Source organism: Bidens hawaiensis, unplaced genomic scaffold (genome assembly GCF_021521415.1).
Source record: "Bidens hawaiensis isolate Kalapana, Puna unplaced genomic scaffold, B.hawaiensis_p1.1 tig00000296_1, whole genome shotgun sequence".
Lineage (NCBI taxonomy): Eukaryota > Viridiplantae > Streptophyta > Magnoliopsida > Asterales > Asteraceae > Bidens > Bidens hawaiensis.
Genome location: NW_027491024.1, coordinates 5,293,810 through 5,312,811, shown reverse-complemented (window position 1 = coordinate 5,312,811; position 19,002 = coordinate 5,293,810). Strand labels below are relative to the sequence as shown.

Here is a 19,002-nt window from a genome sequence, read left to right as displayed (position 1 = left end):
GAAGAAAAAAATTATTATCATTAAGCTAGAAAAGAGGCCAACTTCGTTTGGTAGCAATAACTACAAGACTTCGAATTGTGGTCATCTTTACAAAAGGAGAAAACATTTCGTTATAATCAATCCCCCCTTGTTGAGTATCACCTATGACCACCAATCTTGTTTTACAACGTTCAACAGTTCCATCTGCTTTATGTTTAAGTTTAAACACCCGTTTGCATTTAATAGCCTTCTTTCCAGGGTTGAGCAACAACATCCCAAGTATGAGTATTTTCAAGTGACTGAAATTCTTTATTCATTACATCTTGCCATTCAGGAATGTCAGAAGTTCGTTATACGAAGTAGGCTCATGTAAATCAGAGATCATTTGAGTGACAGACTTGCTGGAAGGAATAAGATGAGAAGAAAAAGATGTAGAGGAATAGCAAGAATTAGTAACATTGTGAAAATAGTAGTGAGAAGGATTTGAATGGTTACAAACATAATCATTCAAGTAGGAGGGTGGAACAGAAGTTCTCGAATATCTTCGAACAAATTGATCATTAGGAGGAGTGGAAGGAACGTAAGAAGAAGTATCAGGAGTAACGAAAGATGGAGAAGTAGAATCATCGGAAGAGGTAGGCGTAGTAGGGATAGAATCGGAAGCAAGATCATCAAAGAATTGATTAATAAGATCAATAGATAGGAAAATGAAATTGTCTTTTGATTTGGTTGTTGAGGGAAATAAAGCTTCAAAGAAAATGTCTCTTGAAATAATGACCTTGTTTGTATCAAGATTATACAATTTTTAAGCTTTCTTTCTAAGAGGATAACCTAGGAAAACACAAGGCACAGCTCTGGGTGAGATTTATCTCTTCCATGAGATAATGTAGAAGCATAGGAAAGACAATAAGAAGGATCCTTTCCCGTTAAAACGTCATATGGGGTTTAATTGTTGAGAATGTCAGTAGGGAACCAATTGATTAAATGTGAAGTTAGAACACAATCGCCTCAAAACTGAACCAGGAGTTTAGTTTGAAACATAAGAGCTCTTGAGGCCTCAAGCAAATGTTTATGATTTATCTCGACAACACCATTTTGTTGAGGCACAACCCTACAAGTGGTTTAATAAATAATACATTTTCTCAACAAATAAGCACTTTTTATAGAACCAGATCCAAGTTCAAAAGCATTATCGGATTTGATGCATTTCAATGTAGTGCCAAATTGAGTGCTGTCCATTTCAATAAATGATTGAAGTATAGGAAATGCATTGCATTTGGTTGAAAGCAAATGAGTCCATGTGGTTTACTATAATCATCCACAATGGCTAAAGAATATCTAAAGCCACGGTAAGTAGTTGTGTGATATGGCCCCCATATCACACCCAACCTATGGTGGAAATGTCGGGGCATGAACTGATTGTCACAGCTCACAAGGTACTATCATACAATATTTAAATGGCAATATCTATTAATTAAATTCATTTATCAAATAAATCAATACAAACAAGTACATAATTCATACAACAATACAAATTTTATATTTCTTGATTAAACTATTCTTCTAACTAAATTCTTCACTAAGTCTTCACCAACATGCATTAAATTTCTACGATAACCTGCATATGCGTATAAAATAGAATATTTGTCAACAACACATGTTGAGTGAGTAAAACACCAGTCTAAGACACAACAATAATAAGATATAGTATATAAAGAAATATGCAAACTGTTCCTGTGAGAATAAACAGTTAAGCCATATCACATAAACAATCAATCAAACAATAAAGAAAGAAACCATAAAGAAAGGGCTAAACCAATCCATATAAATGGACATTGGTTACCAAGAAAGGACTAAACCGTAACATAAAAATGGACATCGGTTGCCGAAATAAGCAAGTAACATTCAAACAAAGAAAGTAAGCAAATAGCAAGTTAGGCAAACTGATAAACACACAAGGATAAACAGTTGCGGTTGAGTAATATATAATATAAAAATATCTACGAACGCATATGTCCCCAAAACGGTTAAAATGAGTAAAAGAGGGGAGTGAAATACTCACCTTAGCGACTATGCAAGAGATAAATGAACGCGGTAAGAATGGTAGCAAACCAAGAGTCACGCTCTTCAGAAATTACCGACGAGATCTCCTAATAAAGAATAATTTTGAGGTAATAAATGTGGATTGTATAACGAAGCTAAAACTAGATAGAGACTCGGGAATTGATGATCGAGTGTGTTCCTTTGGAAATTTAATATGACTTAGACTTATTATCAATTTTATTGCTTTTATTTAACAACGGTTTATCGTAAATAATATCATTTTAATTATACAAATTTGCATAAAAATACTTAAAGTAAATATTTGTAGGACTTTGGATAAATTATATAAAGGGGTTTGTATCAAATAATTATTTTAAGCTAAAAATACATTTTATGTATATATTGATGTTTTTACTATTAATAACGAATTCTTATAAATAATTATTGTAAACAAATAATAAATAATAACTAATAATATTTATACAAAAGATGAACTTTTATAAAAATACTTGACCTAATAATTTTGTAAAATAATGGGGTTTAATATATATTCTAATTACGTATTATAAATAAATAAAGCCTTTTTAAACCTTTAACAAATTTCAAATATCTTATATATATATAAGTATATACATATAGATATGGTTTAACCAAAGTTCAAAAAACTAAATGATTAATATGTCGGTTTTAGTCTAATACGTTTATTTTATATTAACTATATATAATTTATAAAACCGTTTGGACCCTTAAAACAATTAAAGAAAAACTACATAAAAAATAAGAAAAACTGCCATGGCCGGCTCAGAGGTTTAGCCAGCACGCACCCAGCCAATTGAGCTGGGTGTACCAGTTGGTTAATGACCAGAACAGAACATTATAATTACCAGAACAACCAAACTATTATGCATAAACCCTAGATTCATCAATTCGTTAATCTGTTAAGGTTTGATTAAATTAAACTTAGGGTTTATGATTATTAAGTATAAACGACTTGGTACCTATAATCAATTACCTGATTGATGACGAATTTATATCAAACGACGTGATGAACAACCTCGGCCAAACGCGAAGAGATTAGCTAAGTTGCAGGTTATCATAAGTCGATTAAGAAGAGGGTTTTGATTTGCGATCAATACTGGATGGTGTATGAATATTTAATTGATTTATTAACAACTCAAATTGGTATAATGCACAATTATGAATGACGGCCTGCTTGGTTATAAATTCGCAGATTATATCGATTAAATTTCCAAATTATTTATGTCGGTGAAGGTATAATATATGTAAAAACAATCTAAACGAATTGATTCCAAACACACAACGAGAATTACTGCTCAAGAAAAGAATTCGGGTTTCGGGCCGCAATAACCAAGTCAATCCAATCCTCAAGGGGAGAGGGGCCCGTATCCTGGGACGTGGTTTTCCCATGTTACAACTTCCGTACCAATTCGGTCGATCCGGAATGGATCGGTTACTTCGACTGGATGAATCGTAGCAATGGAATAATTAAGTCATAGTTCATTGGTTGAATGTATCATTAACCATTTTTTTACCAAATCTCTCTTTATTCTGGCACATAAATGAAGGGATCGAAGAGATTATGGCAGATCATGTTCACCAAGATGGCCATCTCACGAAGTGGATTCGAACCAATATCAAGCTACTTTGGATATGAACGCGGGTCTGGGTTAATTGGTTAAGAACATTATATATTAATATATTAGAATTGCAGATTGGTCCCTCTAGAATAAGGATGGATACCAAATTGGGTTAAAGTAGTATTTAGGGTTAAAATCGTATATAATTCAAAGTTGTTTTATATATTAAATAAATATTTACCAATAATACTAAAATAAACAATAACCCGATAAACGCGATATTTTCTTGATAAATATTCCCGAACATAAAAACGAGTCATGTAACGAATAATAATATTATAATCTAAAATCCAAGTTGTTACAGTCTCCCCTACTTTAGGGAATTTCATCCCGAAATTAAAGGATACCATTAGATTTTGAGGAAATGAAAATTTTAAATAAAATTTAAAAATTTATTATGACACAGAACTTTGAATAGTTAAAACAACGCTCCAAATGCAAATCCGATAAGGGCACTTATATATAGGATGTACCAGCGGCTTATCCACCATGTCCTTATCATATTTACATTTGTACCGTTATCCTAACTATTTTCAATTCTATATTATGACACACAATTGTACGTATTATGATTTTCATGCAAGGACTTTGATAATTATGTTCCGGACCATAATTATTTAGATCATCGGATGGTCCACATAACTCGTCTTATCGTGTGGGTTTACAAAAACGTTTGAAAATAAAATTTTAAGAATAGAAATCCTTTAGGTAAATGAGTTTTAAGTGAGACATCTTTAAACAGACAAAAATTTAGTTTGGTAAAGAATATTTTCCAATTGATAAATCTTAGAACCATGATCATAACGAGAATTAAGCTCATTCCAAATAATTTGAGCAGTTTCAGCATACAAAACGCTATCACGAATATCATGAGTGAATGAGTGAGGGTTTTAAGAATTCATGATATCACCATATCCTTGCAACGTTGCCAAAATGCAAGATGTGGTTCATTGACTGGAATGATCACAGTGTTGTTAATGAAACCGAGCCTGTTTTAGCTAAAAGAGCAATCGGCATTGCTCTTTTCCAAGCTCCAAAACCGGTACTGTCAAAGAATTTGGAAACAAGGATCATAACAGGATGATCAGAAGGATGAAGGTAAAAATAATTTGTAACATCCCAAAAATTTTGATCCAAATATGACAAGCTAATAAAATTAAAAGGATTAAAAATAAATTTTTTTTTTTATTAACCCATCACGATACGCGACGGGCATAGCCAAGGAGACATCGCGATACGCGATAGGAACGTCACAGAAAACCCAAAAAGGGCGGTGTCGCGATACGCTACGGCTCAAGACATTAAGCCATCGCTATACGCGATGACTAGGATAATAGGGAAGTGACAAGTGTACGCCACGTGTCAACACGTGGCATAGGGTGCCTTAGAAAATGACACGTGTTCGCCACGTGTCAACACGTGGCAGAGGGTGCTTAAGAAAGCGCCATGTGGCGACACGTGGCACTCTCTGAGTAATATGTGTCATCGCGATACGTGATAACCAATAGAAAGGTTCCATCGCGTATCGCGATGGGACCGGATTTCAACTATACCGACGACACCAACCCGACAAATCATAACCACATAATCCGTACCATATACCGACGACACCTCGAAGTTCGTACCGACAATCCCGACGACCGGCACACCTCGTTTTGCGTGCCAACCTCATAACACGTGACGACCTCGTTTTGCGTGACGACCTCGTAACACGTGACGACCTCGTTTTGCGTGCCGGCCTCGTAACACGTGACGACCTCGTAAACTGTGCCAACCCGAGACGACCCGACGTCCCGCCTCGAAGTACGTGCACGACCTGGCGACCCCCGAACGTTGCCTCGATTTCCGTGTCGAGGAGTTGTTGATCAAGATTCTCGTTATCGTACAAGCGTCGAAGTGCTGTCCGAGAATCTAGAAAATAATATGCCGAACAAGGTAAGGGTTCTGCCCAAATAAAATATTATTATTCCAAAGGCTTATACCCTAGTCAGGAGTATAGCCTAGACCTTGATCAAATTATAACAATTAAATAAAATTTCTTTATAATTAAGAAATACAAAAACAAAGGTTACAACTAAATATAATTTCTTCTATGGATAATAAATGCAAGTATTCACATACATGAGAATATAGTAAGAAAGATAAGCTTTACCCACAAGAGGTATAGTCAAAAACTAGTGTTTCTTTATGATTAAGAAATATGAGATTTTATAAAGGTTATAGATAAATGACGTTTCTTCTTGAAGAAGAAACATATCATAAACATTTTTTCTTGAAGAAGAAACATAGTACATGATTGGCAAATAAAGAGAAGGAATTCAAAACAAGCAAACAATCAATCAAGGTTTAAGCTATCAAAACCAGACTAAAGGTCTGTAGCCGGATTAAGAGAAGATCCAGGTATTTATATAAACTTATTTTATTATAGGTCAATCATTCATTTATCACAAAGGTTTTCAAACGAGATCAATACATCATTCACAACAAACAATCACATGTGAATACGTTAAACCTTTTTCAGTCAAGATAAACGTGTTGTTTATCTTAAACAAAGACAGTCAAATAAAGATTAATGGGATTACGTGATCCCTAATTTTTTTACAAGATAGAAAATAAAAACAACTCAGACCGAGTACACATGTGTCTGGATCCAAACATAATCATTCTAGTCTATCAGTCAAGGCTACGTGGCCGCAGACTAGAGATCATAATAAAAGTTCTCCAATGGGCATCAGTTCCTAATGGGCGTCAGTTTCCAATGGGCGCCAGTTCCCAATAGTCGTCAGTTCCTGGAGGACCGAAATTGTGTGTGTATGGCAAGTGGTACAAATCCCAGAAATAATAGACGTTTATGCTGAGATTGTTTCACGAAAACTATCTTGTCAGTCAAATAAATATTTATAAAACGTTTTTAGAGTCAACGATTCACCACATATCGCTGACGTATTTCCCCCCTCAAATATTACAGGAAATAAAGTTAGCACAGGTAGCATGGAATTCTAGCCAACTCATGGAGATAAATGCTCGCAAGGTAGAGACGGCTCAATATTATAGATTATTAAAATATTGCAAACATATTTAAACAAGTTTTATAAAATCAAACAAGGTTTATAAATCAAACCCTCGAATATCTATTATTCGAGAAGCTTTCTATTAAATTAAATATTTTATTATATTTTACAAATGAACTAATGTTTCAAAATATAAACTAATATTTTATTATAAACTAAAGACTTCCGCTAAAACTCTGATATATTTTCAAAACAGGTACCAACTATTGGTCACATGCCTAGGCCCTAAGATAGGGGTGTGACATGATTAGAGGAATCAATGGTCATGTTTTGAACAATAGAACTGTTCAAAGCTGCCATTAGAAAAGCACAACAAAAACGCGAAAGAAGGAAAATTATACGCTCTTTATAACAAAGAAACACTTACACGCCATATAGCATATACGACGTATAAGTCAAAGAGACTTATACGTAGAACAAATAAGTGTATAAGTGTTATACGCCCAAGTTTGCGTATATGTTCAAGATATAGGCTGGAGAAAAGATATGCGACGTGTAAGTCAAAACATATACGGCGTATATGTAGAGAAAGAAGATTTTGACAAAAACTGAGAGAAAAGGAAATGAGAAGATCTTAAACTTTGAGAGAAAATTCAGAAACAAAAATGTGAAATGATTAGAAAATTGATAAAAAATGAAGGGATAAAACCTTTGAAAAGATGAAAATAAGTAGAAAAAGAGATGCAAACTCAAAAGAGTTCGAATGAGACGAACGAAAAAGATAAAAAATGATCAGACACTCGAACAAAACAGAAGAATGTTCACAAAAGATCAGATGAATAAGAAAAAAATCAGCAAGAAACCGATTAAGAAGAAGAGCAGGACTAACAACCATGCTCTGATACCATGAAACTGTTAAAGAATGATAAACACGATAAAGAAAAAGAAAAGCAGAAAGAGAGAGTTTTATTATTTCATAACGAAAAGTTACAAATGAGAAACAAACAAACTATATATATAAACAAACATATACGGCGTATATGTAAGATATACTCTCACATGTGGTAAGAAGATGGGTTCCCGTGATTATCATGTTCGATCCTCATCTGTGGTGGATTTTGGCCTTGAAGGTTTTGAGTTAGGTCTTGCGACGTTGTTAGTTCGAATCCCGAGCCCACCAGGGTTTTCTTCCTATCGTGTGTTATACCAAAGAGTTCTACTTTTGTAGTGGAACAACGAATGTCAAGTGATAGCCGACGGTATTATATCCTGAGGGAACGCCAAAGTCAAACTCTGAAGTCAGTGTGTGCCCGGTAGAGACCACATAGTCCGACCAGAGTTGGGCAACATGGCTCTCTAAAATCGGGAGTGTGGTGACCTAACACAACGCCATTTAAAAAATGTGTAATTATTGATCGTAAGTTTATTATGCATTGAGTCACGCGTGACCTTGATAATCCTTGATATTTGACTAACCTATAGGTCAAATGAACTAAAAAGTAAATTTCTTAAGTACGTTTTTAAGTGTGTTATGAATATTGAGGTCATCTATAGTTGCTTTTAATTTATGGAACACAATATAATACTACAAATATTAAAAGAAAAAGGATAGAATAGTAGTTTTGTATTCATCATGTTGAATCGAAATTACAAGGAATATATACTGGGAAAATTCTCAAAATAAGCGTTTATGAAAACGTTTTTCAGGTTTTAGGTGTCATTTGCCAGAAATTCCCAAAATAGATATTATAAGCTAGTCGTGACAAGTAGTTTATGATTACACACGAGTAGTTTGTATAACAAATTAAAACTTGCCACGTGTCCTTAAACTAACCGTAACGACCAGTTTCACTAATCATCTACTTGTGACGATTAAATAATTTTCAAGCCTCGTAATCAACGCCCATGAATAAATAAGAAGTCCTTTAGTTGTGAAGAGTAGATTTTAAAACTTATCGAGACACGAGTAGTTTTTCAAACTAATCACGACGAGGTGTTTGTTTACCAAATGTGTCGAACCGGTTAGTTTTACAAAATACTAACTTGAATGGTTTGTTTGAAAGGTCAACTAGTCGTTACGAGTAGATCTTGGTCAACAACTAGTTTACATTCCCGATACGAGTAATTTATTAGTAATTAACCCATTGCGATTAGTTTACCTGGTTTACATTACCAATACGAGTAGTTTATTAGTAGTTAACTCATTGAGACTAGTTTACATTCCCAATAGGAGTAGTTAATTAGTAATTAACTCGTCGTGGTTAGTTTACCTGATTTACATTACCACTAAGAGTAGTTTATTAGTAGCTAACTCGTCAAGACTAGTTTACATTCCCAATATGAGTAGTTAATTAATAATTAACTTGTCGTGGTTAGTTTACCTAATTTGCATTACCGCCATAGTCTCCCAATTAATACCAAGTGTAATTATCATGTAAGTATAATATATACCATTTATTAGACTAAAATAATAAAAAAATGATACAACTTTTAAAAAAATTGAACGTACCAATAATCGTTGATATAGAACTCAATTGCATGTTACATGATATATTAATAAGGGATCACAAAAAGTAAAGACATGCCATAATATTTTTTTTTAAATTACATAAAAATAAGGGATTGAATAATATTATAATATATTTTTAAATATTCATAAAATAATCAGAATACTGCTAAAACGAGTCACAACGAGTAGATTGTAACGTTAAACTATTCGCGACAAGTTAACTACTCTTACTCTTAAACTACTCAAACCGTGAATGTAAACCAGGTAAACTAGTCGCGAAGTGTTAACTGCATATAAACTACTTGTATAGGTAATGTAAATTAGGTTAACTAATCCCGACGAGTTAATTATTAATTAACTACTCGTATTGGGAATGTAAACTAGCTAGTCTCGACGAGTTAAGTACTAATAAACTACTCGTATTGGTAATGTAAACCGGGTAAACTAATCGCGACGAGTTAATTACTAATAAAATACTCGTATCGGGAATGTAAACTAGTCGTTGACCAAGATCTAATTGTAACGACTATTTTAATTGTAACGACTATTTGACCTTTCAAACTAACCATTCCGGTTAGTATTTTGTAAAACTAACCGGTTCGATGTATTTGGTAAACAAACACATCATCGTGGTTAGTTTGATAAATTACTCGTGTCTCGAAAAGTTTTAAAATCTACTCGTCACAACTAAAGAACTTCTTATTACTTGTGGGCGTTGATTAGGCATAAAACTTATTTAGTCGTGACGAGTGAATGATTAGCAAACATGCTCGTTACGGTTAGTTTAAAGACACGTCTCAAGTTTTAATTGGTTATACAAACTACTCATAACGTTAAACTATTCGTGACAAGTTAACTCCTCTTACTCTTTGTGACAATCGTCAATTTCAGGTTAACTCCGTTAACTCAACTCCGTTAACTCAACTCCGTCAATTCAAACTTAAGATCATTGAATCTATAACGCACACCTCATTACATTTAAACTAGGGTTTAAATGACGCTTAACACTTACTACATGTGTAGTCTTTCGGGAATTGCACCGAAACGCAAAGGAGTTGACGCAAACGATTGATGAATAAACGAAAAACGTCAAAACATTAATTATGTGATAATTATGTGTTAGACTTATGTGTTATGTGATAACATAGTATAAAACGCTAACACAAGATGCAAACTAGTTAGTTTAAGCTAGGAAAAATAATACTTAGAAGTGGAGGGGCTAAAGTGTAACATAGTATTCTATAAATACTATGTTATAATAAACCCTAACTCTTATTTTCTTTCTTCCTAAGTCCCGATCGGAACCCCCTTGGTCTCTCCTTGGCTGCCGTCACCAATACACACACATACAACCACAAATTCAAGTGTTTGATTGAAGAATTATGTGCTAGGAAGGTATAATCGATTATCCTATGCATCCTTTATACTTGATTTTGATGTTTCATGGGTTAACTACAAACCCTAGCTGCCGATTTTCTTATGGTGTTGTGTTAATATGATTGTTGTTGATTTGTTAATGATATGATAACTAGAATTGATATTGTTACATGCTAATTACTTGTGTCTTTGATTTGAGTTCAAACAAAAACCCTAATCATGTATGTAATGTGTAATTGATGTGCATGGATGGTGTTTATGGAGTCTAGAGTGTTATATGAATGCATGATAGTTCATAGATTGTTAATATGTTGAGTTTGGATGCAAACAGTTTCTGGACAGATTGTGTTATTGATGTTTAAGTGACTGTAACGAAGTGTAAATGTAAAAATTGGTTGAGATTATTAATACTGCAGTAAACTAGGTTGAGTCTAGTTTCTAAAGAATATAAATTTGTGATTTTTGGACAAGTAAAGGTTAACTTTTATGATTTTACAAAAACGTGGTGCAAAGCTGAGCTGTTAGACCTGCTGTTAGGTTGTTTTGTAAATGTTATATCTCATGAACTACGAGACCAATTGGGTTGGTTCCACTTCTGAAAGTTGACTTATTGAGTTAGGAACCTAACCCAAGTGGTCTTGCATTTATTGGATTTTTCGTTTAACGGGAATTGCAAATAACAATCTGTTACGCATGAATTTGATTGTTATGAGTTTGCTGTAATGATTTGATGATTGTGAGAAAACTATGTGGAATAAAAATATAATAAAATATGTTCTGGAAACCTAAGACATATATGCTTCTGTGTTGATTTTTGGTAAATTAATTGAGATGCTATGATCAGTGGAATAGTACAATCTTTCAAGTAGATTTTCTGTCTCGGTGAAACTAGCTGCTGAGTTTTGTGAAAATGCATGAAACATGATACTTGCTAATTTATTGTCGTGTTTTGACCAAATTGCCCTTGCGGGGAATAATTGCTAATTGATTGTCATGATTTGACCAAATTGCCCTCGTGGGGAATAATGGCTAGTTAATGTTATGTGTTGACCAAATTGCCCTTACGGGGAGTAATTGCTAGTGATGTACTTTATGAATACATGACACGAAAATACTTGCTTGCATATGTAATGTATCACAAATACATTGTTAAAGTCACACACGCTTCACAAACGAAACACGAAACATGTTATGTGCATAGGTATTATGTGCCGGGTCTAGAGACTCGATAATATTCCGACACTTAGAAAAATCTCTTTGTTGTTTTAGAACGCTAGAGAGAGTTTTTCTGTGACGCGCATCTTGGTGATTTAATTTGGGAATTTCATCGCAAACAGTGAGTTTCACTTTCCCCTTTTAAACTTTTTAAACGCTTTTCGCTTGGGGGAGATAACATACTCCGAAAACGCATTTAAGATTTTGTTAATATAGATTATATATCACTTGTAAAGACTAAGTGGCAAACGCGTTAACTAAAGTCCTTCATTCACATCGAACCGTTTAATATTGGATAATAGCGAGTCATTGTTGAGTAGTACTACTGGGTTTGACAAACCCCACCCAACGCTAAACTCGACTGGAGGTCGAGCGGGTGTAATCTTGGCTAAACACATACCATGGTCTGGATGACCTGGTGGCAAGGCAAATGAATAAACAGTCAGCTTCGGTGTCGAACACTTAGTGATACTTGTTTTATAGGCTAGCTACCTATAGATATATAATTGACATAACACTATCTTGTAACGCAAAACGCTGTAACGCAAAACGCTGTAACGCAAAACGCTGTAACGCAAAACGTTGAACGCAAACGCTAAACGCTTTATTTTTATTTAAACTTGTGAACTCACCAACCTTGTGTTGACACTTTTAGTATGTTATTCTCAGGTAGCCGAGGCGGGCCCGCGGTTTAGGATCATGCATTGCTTGAAACACTTTTAATTATGCAAACTTTTTTTAAACTGTTATCATTGGGTTTTAAGTCGTCCTGCGTGACGCAACATTGGTTTCTATGGTTTTTACGCTTCCGCATTTAATTACTCGTAAACGTTTTCATGGTTTTGAAACTTTGTTTTATGGTTTGATTATAACTAATGAATCCGATCCTGTTAGTTCACACCCTCTGACGGTAAAACTCCGTTAGTGGATCTTGAGGGTGTGACACTCTTAAACTACTCATACTGTGAATGTAAACCAGGTAAACTAGTCGCGAAGTGTTAACTGCATATAAACTACTCGTATAGGTAATGTAAATTAGGTTAACTAATCCTGACGAGTTAATTAGTAATTAACTGTTTGTATTGGGAATGTAAACTAGTCTCGACGTACTAATAAACTACTCGTATTGGTAATGTAAATCGGGTAAACTAATCGCGACGAGTTAATTACTAATAAAATACTAGTATCGGAAATGTAAACTAGTCGTTGACCAAGATCTAATCGTAACGACTATTTTAATCGTAACGACTATTTTAATCGTAACGACTATTTGACCTTTCAAACTAACCATTCTAGTTAGTATTTTGTAAAACTAATAGGTTCGATGTGTTTGGTAAACAAACACATCATCGTGGTTAGTTTGATAAATTACTCATGTCTCAAAAAGTTTTAAAATCTACTCGTCACGACTAAAGAACTTCTTATTACCTGTGGGCGTTGATTAGGCATAAAACCTATGTAGTCGTGACGAGTGAATGATTAGTAAACATGCTCGTTACGGTTAGTTTAAAGGCACGTGTTAAGTTTTAATTGGTTATACAAACTACTCGTAACGTTAAACTATTCGCGACAAGTTAACTACTCATACTGTGAATGTAAACCACATAAAATAGTCGCGAAGTGTTAACTGCATATAAACTACTCGTATAGGTAATATAAATCAGGTTAACTAATCACGACGAGTTAATTATTAATTAACTACTCGTATTGGGAATGTAAACTAGTCTCGACGAGTTAAGTACTAATAAACGGCTCGTATTGGTAATGTAAACCGGGTAAACTAGTCTCGACGAGTTAATTACTAATAAAATACTCGTATCGGGAATGTAAACTAGTCATTGACCAAGATCTAATCGTAACGACTATTTTAATCGTAACGACTATTTGACCTTTCAAACTAACCATTCCAGTTAGTATTTTGTAAAACTAACCGGTTCGATGCATTTGGTAAACAAACAGATCATCGTGGTTAGTTTGATAAATTACTCGTGTCTCGAAAAGTTTTAAAATCTACTCGTCACGACTAAAAAACTTCTTATTACTTGTGGGCGTTGATTAGGCATAAAACTTATTTAGTATTTAGTCTTGACGAGTGAATGATTAGTAAACATGCTCATTACGGTTAGTTTAAAGGCACGAGTCAAGTTTTAATTGGTTATACAAACTACTCGTCACGACTAGTTTATAATACTTAATTTGAGAATATTTTGCAAATAACACCTAAAACCTGGAAAACTTTTTCATAAACACTTATTTTGGGAATTTTCTCATATATATAGCGCTACAATGAAAACTATCAAATATATTGAATAGTATAAACAACAGAGTTGAATCATCTTTGGCATGCCCCTCAAGTTAAACAATTCATGTGATACTTGAATCAAAAATGTCAAACCGCGCGTAACAAAACCCTTTGGTCAAAAGATTCACAATTTGTGCGGTGATAGAAACATAAAAAACTCTTAAAGACTCTGAGCTACATCATATATTGTTTGAAGTGCAAGTCAATGTTAGTGTTTTGTACGCTTATAAAACACCAGATTGAGGACTAGATAAGTAGTATAAATGTTGTCATGCACCATATTACATGTGGACTAGTATACAACTCATCAAATAAGGAGGTGAGCCACCGAAGCACAAAGTGCGAGTAAGAGCCCAATTAAATTATCAGCCTATATTGTTTCTTGGAGTTCCAGTTGATGAGATTGTGACCAATTAATTGAACCACATAATAACCTGTTGTGGATCTTTGATCATCTAGAAAACCAACTCATTCGACATCTACATAATAACAGATGATATATTAGAAGTGTTAGTCCCGGTGCTGATCGATACGAGATCCGCACGAGGTCTAGGAGTGCGGAATCCTCCTAGACTCGTTTATTGGTGTATAGACGAAGAACACAAACACGTACACGATCAAATACACAAACAAATACAAGAATGGATAATCAAATCTGCAGATTCATATAATAATAAAACACGTTACATACCGTAACATAAACAGAAACACGACTGACCCGAGGTGAGCTCTACCTCGGGTCGTCTCACACGACTCTAGTCTCTTACTCTCTCTCAATAAACAAGCTGCTCAAACACACACTGATTTCTTGATACATAAAACTAAACAAGACACAACTATATATAGACAAACATTTACGGGCCTGGGCTTCAGTAGGCGAAGTTGTGATAACTTCGCCTAAGGCAGAAGTTGTTACAACTTCGCCGTTGGCGAAGTTGTTATAACTTCGCCTAGGCGAAGTTGTGCTAACTTCGCCTGTGACGATCCGCTGGTCAGAATTGCATAGCGACGGTCACAGAATGCACCAACAGTCTCCCCTTTGACCGTTGCTCTCAATTCTAACAAACACGAAAGATCATCTGTTACAAAACATGCACTAACAGACTCCCTCTTAACTGATGATCTTCTGTTTTGTTCATCAACCAGCCGTGTCTGAATCTGTCATGTAGCTTCACAAATCTACCAATCACCCAGCGTCTTCCATATCAGATCTCCCCTTCAGTGTAAGCTTCTCCGACTATAACGATTGAGGTCTTTGAAATGCATGCATCCTCGTGCCAATAGATCATCTCAACCAATCACGTGAGTCCATCTGACTTCACCAACACATGAAGTTGGGCTTCCTCCACAACTTCACCAACTCGTCGGCATACGATAAGGTTTAATCTTCAACTACTCAACATCAGGTGATCAATTTCATCACAAAACCACCTTGACAGAATCTAACACATGACCATTAATTAATCCGAAGCATCTTCAATCACCAGGGATAACAATCAAGAACATAGACACTTTAATTCCCGGTTAAATCCAACTTGTTCCAGAATCTTCACTCGTATAAATAAGCATCACGTTTCAGGATCCAATTCTCGAACGCCTTGAAAATAACATAAATAATATGCTCTGACCGCAATCCAGTAATGACGAAAACCTTCAGTTCAATTTGACTTTCTTCGGTTGGTCAACCACGAACAACAACAATTTCATTGCCCACAAACACCCGAATATGTGTCAATATCCAGTTTCAAACAATATCCCATTCACAACCTCAACTCCAAATCCATAGTTGACACGTATTTGTTCACACGTAAGACCAAGAGATAACAAGATCACTCGTTGACGGAACAACATCTTTGGTCTCACAATAATCGTGTACACCTGGCCATACAGACGAAAACTCCAAACAAATTTATTTATTTATTTATTTATTTTTTTTTTTTTATTTTTTTTTTTTAACTTCACCTGGCTGCTAACTTCACCTGGCCATAACTTCGCCTGGCTGCTAACTTCGCCTGTTCATAACTTCGCCTGGCTATAACTTCGCCGAGAAGTCAACTTCGCCTAAAGTCAACTTCGCCTGTTCATAACTTCGCCAGACCTTATATCTTCGCTGAAACCCTACGAACAGTGACGGCAACTTCGCCTGATGAACAATAACTTCGCCTGCGGCGCTGTTCGGCCAGAAACGCACTGAAACGTGCCAGAAACACCAAAACGCAGATCTCGAACCATAGCATAAGAGCCTAAGGCTCTGATACCACTTGTTAGTCCCGGTGCTGATCGATACGAGATCCGCACGAGGTCTAGGAGTGCGGAATCCTCCTAGACTCGTTTATTGGTGTATAGACGAAGAACACAAACACGTACACGATCAAATACACAAACAAATACAAGAATGGATAATCAAATCTGCAGATTCATATAATAATAAAACACGTTACATACCGTAACATAAACAGAAACACGACTGACCCGAGGTGAGCTCTACCTCGGGTCGTCTCACACGACTCTAGTCTCTTACTCTCTCTCAATAAACAAGCTGCTCAAACACACACTGATTTCTTGATACATAAAACTAAACAAGACACAACTATATATAGACAAACATTTACGGGCCTGGGCTTCAGTAGGCGAAGTTGTGATAACTTCGCCTAAGGCAGAAGTTGTTACAACTTCGCCGTTGGCGAAGTTGTTATAACTTCGCCTAGGCGAAGTTGTGCTAACTTCGCCTGTGACGATCCGCTGGTCAGAATTGCATAGCGACGGTCACAGAATGCACCAACAAGAAGGTCAATAAACAGTCAACCAATTAGATATAGTATCCTTAAGGTATCGAAGATTATGTTTGCAGATTTACAAAGAAAGTGGGAAACCTTACAAAACACATATGCACTCTCTCGAAGAGTTAAGACAAGATACCATAAGACCCAAATTGTTCCAATTTAACCGGATGTCCTCAAAAGGATAAAGAATCTTATAAGGTACACAAGAATATTGTAGAAGATGTTCATATACTTGATTGAGATTTTTGATGCATCTAACATCGCACCATATAGACTAGTTCTAGGCCTAGATGAATGTGGTAAGCCTAGAAGTCAGAGTAAAAGTAGCATGAAAGAAATATGACCATGAAAGTATTCAAGCCAACATGTGTTGCCAATGATACTTGTGAGCTGTGACCATCATCGATGAGAAGGTGGCGTGAATAGTGGTGACGATGATAGGACGGAAATATAGAAGTGAGTGCCACAGAAGGTGGGAGATTGAAATTGAATGAACTCGGGTTGCTGGTGGGGGTGTACTAGCTCTAATATGGTGACGCGAGTAGAGTGCCTTGCCCACCCTAAACAAGAAGGTCTAGAGTTTTATGTTAATAAACTTGAAGGCTAAAATTGTAAACTTAAACTTTTATTATCAACTTTACAAAATAAAATAAACTATAGAATATTGTTATTTATTCCTAGCTAGCCCCACACGGCCTACTCGGTAACGCGGCTTCCTATATTTGCTTCTTATATTATTCTTCTTTCTACCTTCATATTATTATTATTCCATTGAGTTCACTTAACAATAACAATATTAATGGCATCGGCAAACTTAAGAAACGTGGACGACATCCAGAAAGTGTTCAGCCGTTTCGACACCAACGGTGACGTCAAGATCTCCATCAACGAGCTCGTCCACGTCATGCAGGCACTCGGATCCGACACATCCGAGGAAGAAGTGAAGCAAATGATGAGTAAGGTGGACACTGACAAAGACGGTTACATTAACCTAGAAGAGTTCACTGCAGGGTTCAATGTTGGTAATAACAAGGATGATGAGCTTCATGAAGCGTTTGAGCTGTACGACTTGAACAAGAACGGGTTGATCTCGGTTACTGAGTTGCACCAGATCTTGACTCGGTTGGGTGAGAAGTGTACGGTTGCGGACTGTGTGGAGATGATCAAGTCCGTGGATTCGGACGGTGATGGGTGTGTCAACTTTCACGAGTTTAAGAAGATGATGATGATGGCCAATGCTCAAACTGCACCCTAGTTGCTAGAATATAGTTAGTATGCAGTCTTCTACTCTAATGGTGTTTTAAGTTTTAAATCTCTGTTGACTGATGCTAATCAGAGAATATTATACTGTACGCTAACTAATAATGATATATGCTTAATTATCGTATGATCCATAATGATAAAACCAACTTTTTATTGATTAAGGCATGTACGTGTTAATCGTATTGCGCCTCTTGATCTATTAATTCTGACAGAATAATATATATCTCATCTTGTGACATTAGTAATTTCAAATTTTCTAGATCACTTTATCCACATGTATCGATATACATATATGTCTACATAATTTATGAGTCTGTATACTATCATGATGTCACGAACCGTGTTCGTTAATCAAATGGTCTGAGAAAATAGAAGGAAACCGGATAGAAACTAGAGACTTTTGGAAGAGACTTTGATCGTTAAATCAACATTTTCCATTCATGCTTTAAAATAAAACAACTAAGGCCATTTATAGGCTTACATTGATAAAAGAAAATAACAAAGGAAGTAAACCACTAACCCACTAACTATTAAACTAACTAGACCCACATAATATCCCACGTTCACAACTCCGGGCGGTGCATGGCGGCACGGTAGAGTTAGGTATATATCACATGATTCATGTGATATACCTCAATGATAGTGACATGAGTATAATTAACAAACATACAAGAGATAAATTTGCTGTAAACCTTTTTTTTTATTGAAGAGCAGCTAAGTTCTTTTAGGGGGTTTGATGCCGTGAGATCAAATCCACTAAATGATGTTTCATCTATGTTTAAATTCGGAATGTAACACATAAGTGAGATCAAATCGATGCCACGACATCAAACAAAAGAAACCGTAAACCAAAGGTAAAACT

At 35.4% G+C, this 19,002-nt stretch overlaps 1 pseudogene; it reads left to right on the top strand.

The window, feature by feature from the left end:
• The first annotated feature begins 17,638 nt into the window (after nucleotides 1–17,638).
• Nucleotides 17,639–18,275, top strand: LOC143619774 (calcium-binding allergen Ole e 8 pseudogene; annotated as a pseudogene).
• The last annotated feature ends 727 nt before the right edge of the window (nucleotides 18,276–19,002 follow it).